The following is a 4,251-nucleotide window of genomic DNA, read 5'->3' as shown; positions in this document are numbered from 1 at the left end:
CTGGGCTCTCTCAGGGCTGGTGGGCTCCTCCAGCAGGATTTTGAGCACTCAGTTGCTGCCACCATTCCAGGTGGGCAATGGCACCAATGGTGGCTCCATGCTTGGATCATCACCCCCTCTGTGACGGTGCTCACAGGGGTCTGAGGATGAGGGAACAGACGAGGATCTGACTCCATGTCTCAGAAGGCTGATTTATTATTTTATGATATATATTATATTAAAACTATACTAAAAGAATAGAAGAAATTATTTCATCAGAAGGCTAGCTAAGAATAGCAAAAAAAAGAATGATAACAAAGGCTTGTGTCTCAGACAGAGAGTCCGAGCCAGCTGACTGTGATTGGCCGTTAATTAGAAACAACCACATGAGACCAATCACAGATGCACCTGTTGCATTCCACAGCAGCAGATAACCATTGGTTACATTTTGTTCCTGAGGCCTCTCAGCTTCTCAGGAGGAAAAATCCTAAGGAAAGGAGTTTCCATAAAAGATGTCTGTGACACCCCTCACCCTGGCATTGGGTCTGATGGTTGGAATTGGTGCTGCTCCCTGCCAAAAAAAGCTGTCACAAAGCACAATCTTCCTCTTCCTCACCCCTCCCTAACCCCCAGATGAAGTTAACAGGATGGGGAGGGAAAACCTCCACAGCCTTGCCAGGAGCCCGGGATGGAAAGTCCATGAGGCCTCTCCTCCTTGCACTCATCTCCATTAGCAGCAGCAGGCAGGTTTAATTAGGGACTGAGTTGCACTGAGGCAGCTCAAGTCTCCAGATCCTGCAGACACCTGGGCGGCTGCTGCTGCTGCTCTCCGTGGGTTTGAATTTCAGCTCCATTAAAAATGCTCAAACAAGCAGGAGAGTGGAAAAAAATTGGGCAAGTTTGGAGTCTCTGGGGGCCCCGACGGGAGCAGCTGATGTGAGAGACAGTGGGGCAGGTCCCAGCCTGTGCTGAGCAGCCAAAGCCAACTGCAAGATCTAAATAACCCTTTGGAGTCATCCTCTAATTACAGGGGCTCCACATTCCCCAGCTCCAGCTTCCCCCAGCAGCTCCTGCCTTTGGGGACTGAATTATCCGGGAGCACTGGCAGGCAAGGATCAAAACAAAAAATAAATAAGCACGTTTTGGGCTGTTTTCAGTGAGAATCTGGAGCAGGGGGCAAATTAAACCAAGGACCAAATTAACCAGGGATTCAATTAGGGGAAGGCTCGGTGCCACGCTTTGTTTCAGTGTTTGCTAACCTGACTGCTGAAACCCCCCCAGGACTCCATCATCTTTTATTTTCTGCCTCTCACAGTGGCAAGAGGAGCAGCTTTTGAAAATTTTATTTGCAGAAGGCTGTGATATGAAAGAAATGCAAGAGGGCAATACTAATAAGGCACAGGGAAGCTGTTCCACCACTGACAAAGGATACAGGGAAAGCAGCAGGTCTCCAAACCCCCTCACCCAAATGCCTCCTCGGATAATATTCCTTTAGATATGGAAGAAAAGGCTTCAAGCTTGTTAGAGGGGAGAAAAAAAAATATTCCACAACTTAGCTATGCAATGAATTATAAAATACACAGGCTGAGGAGTGCTTTGATTCCTGCAGCCCCACACTCCATCCAGCCTCGGCGCAGCTCTAGGGAACAAACCCCGTGCCTGTGTTTGAACAAGGCCATTTTAACAAGATTTGCTGCAGCTGGGACTCAGCACATGAAAGTTGGGCTGATGGAGTGCACCGATAGAAAAATCAGGAGGAGACAGGCTGATTAAGGGAGAGCCCCAGAACAAAAGCAAACCTTATCACTCCTATTAAAGCCCGCCCGGTGGTGAACAATCTCCATCCAGCAGCTCTCTCTGAAATGCTAATATTTGTGGCTACTCATTCACCCAGTTATTTCCTCCCTCCCTCCACAAGAGAGGGCTGGGGGGCTTTGTTTTTTTCTTCAGAAATCATTTTTATTATTCCTCAGACAGAGCTGTACCTCCATCTGTCTTTGGAGAGAGGGAGGAGGGGGAAGAAGCTGGAATTCAGTGAAGCTACAGCTGAATTTCCTTCTGAATTTCCAAAGAATCCTGCTTCCATCCCCACCACACTGACTGTGTTTTACCAGCTGGAAATTCAGAGGTCTGCTGGAAGGGGTTCCTGCTGTTCCAGGGGGTTGGAATGAGATGGTTTTCAAAGCCCCTTCCAAGCCAAGCTGCTCTGTGACTCTCAGGAGCACAAGTGCCACCATGCTGTGCGTCCTGTGAGCACAGCAAAGGGAACAACAGGAGCCTCTCCCCATGTTGTGTTTTGGGCATTTGCAGGCTGGCAGCTGATTTCTCTCTGCTCTGAGCACCACGGGAGAGCTTGTTTGCCTTTTGTAATTAAAAAACTCTGAAGCTCCAGAACATCCCTGGGAGGGAAAGGTGACCCTGCACAGCTTGAGGAGAACAAAGTTTGCTCCAACTTCCAAACCAGCTGTGCCTGGGGATCCCAGCCCAGGCACCCTGAAATCCCAATTTCCACAGCCAGGGTGGTTTTAACGTTGGGTTCCAGCCCTTCCCTTATCCACCCTGCAGCACAAACCCCTCTCCTTTCCAGCAGCATCACCTCTCAGCCAGGTGGACACAGACACCTCCCACACCTGCAGCCCCCTCCAAGCCTCTCCATCTCCTGCTTTCCCACCCCAACCCCCAGCAGAGCAGCTGGTGCCCTTGATGTTCCCACCACCCCAAATATTTAGGGAATGCTGGGCACACACAAAAGCAAAAAGCAGCCATCCATGTTTCCTGAATGCAGGAAATTCACTGCTGAGCTGAACAGCTTCTCATTCCTAGGCAAAAATGAGCAGGAAGGGTTGGAGAATCATTCAGGTTGGAAAAGAATCATTAAGGTCATCAAGTCCAGCCTCAGAGCTGCTCAAGCCCCATGTGCTTTCAGAGGCACAGGAGGAACGTGAAGATGTTAAAATCAAGCCTTTCACTGGAGCAGATGCCCATGAGACAGCCCTGTGTGCTGTTCATCCCCAAAAATGCCCAAAATCCCCCTGAACAGAGGGGGAAACACCCCCAGAGCAGAGGATGCTCTGCTGCCCACTCCTCCCACCAAGAGCAGGGGGAGATGCTGCTGCTCAGGCTTCCAATATTGTGTGGTTGACAAATTACTAAAAAAGGGGGAAAAAAAAGAGAAAAATAAAATGGGTTGAGCTCTCCCTGCTCCCTCCAGCCCCTGGCAAAGCGTGGGCTCAGTAAAACCCACTCCAGAGCTGGTGTCTAATTAGACACTGGGGTCTGATCTGCCCCCCTGCACTGCCCCCAGGCTGGGGGCAGGAGGAGGAGGCTCAGAGGAGCAGCCTCTCACCTTCCTGCCCACTGCTCAAGGGTTTGTGGCCCTCCAAGTGCCCCTGAAATGAACCAACCCCCCCAATAATTCTGCATTTCTCTCCCTGATTTAAGCAGCACAGACAGGAACCATCAATTCCCTCTCTCACTCCCCCCATCCATGCCACTGAAATGTCTCCATGGCTGGAGATTTACACTTGATTTTCTGCCTTTCTGCACCAGATAAGTCATTTCAAAATCCTGCTCTGCCCTCAGAAGGGAAGGGAGGGAGGGAGGGGGGCTCCCCTTCCCTGGGCCCGGCATCAAAGCCCTGCAGTGCAGACAAAAGGGGGTTTAGAGCAGGAGCCCCCTCATCCCACAATCCCAGCCTTCAGAGGGGAAATTAATTTCTCTGCTGCTTAAGATTTGGAAGGGAGGGATGCTCCAAGTGCTGGGCAAAGCCCACGGCAGCCAGGATCTGCTAAATCCTAATCCCCTGAGGCACCAGGTATGTCTGAACTCCTCCAAGCCAGATTTCACCATCCAGCCTCAGCACTGGAGGAAGAGAGGAGAGGTGGCAGGGTCACCACAACCCAAAACCAACGGGGTTTGACCCAAAAATGCTCAGTGGCATCAGGCAGCCCTGCCTGGGCTGTGACACTGGTTTTAGCCCAGTGCTGCAGCCACCTGAACAACTTTCCCCCATGGATGGGGCCCTTCCAAAGGGCACCATCCCCACCAGCCCCTTTTTTAGAGGGCACTTCTGCTGTCTCCAGAAAGAGAAGGAAAAAACAGGGAAGGAAAAACCCCCAAACCCTCGTGACTGTGGGGAGGATGGCGTCAAAGGGCTCTTTAATTTCTCCTGGGTGTTCCTGTAATCCTGCACTCCACCCCATAATCCCTCCCCAGCCCAGCTCCCCTGCACTTTTTATTTGGAATAATGGGGAGGAAAAAAAAGCCTGATTT

At 50.8% G+C, this 4,251-nt stretch overlaps 1 protein-coding gene across 3 annotated transcripts in view; it reads right to left on the bottom strand.

Annotated features, from left to right (window-relative positions):
* Positions 1-4,251, bottom strand: part of NIN (ninein) — a 59,206-nt gene that overhangs the window by 45,186 nt on the left and 9,769 nt on the right. The window lies entirely within an intron of this gene.

This window comes from Geospiza fortis, unplaced genomic scaffold, assembly GCF_000277835.1.
Source record: "Geospiza fortis unplaced genomic scaffold, GeoFor_1.0 scaffold23, whole genome shotgun sequence".
Lineage (NCBI taxonomy): Eukaryota > Metazoa > Chordata > Aves > Passeriformes > Thraupidae > Geospiza > Geospiza fortis.
The sequence above is the reverse complement of the archived record's forward strand: the minus strand, read 5'-3'. Positions and strand labels throughout refer to the sequence as shown.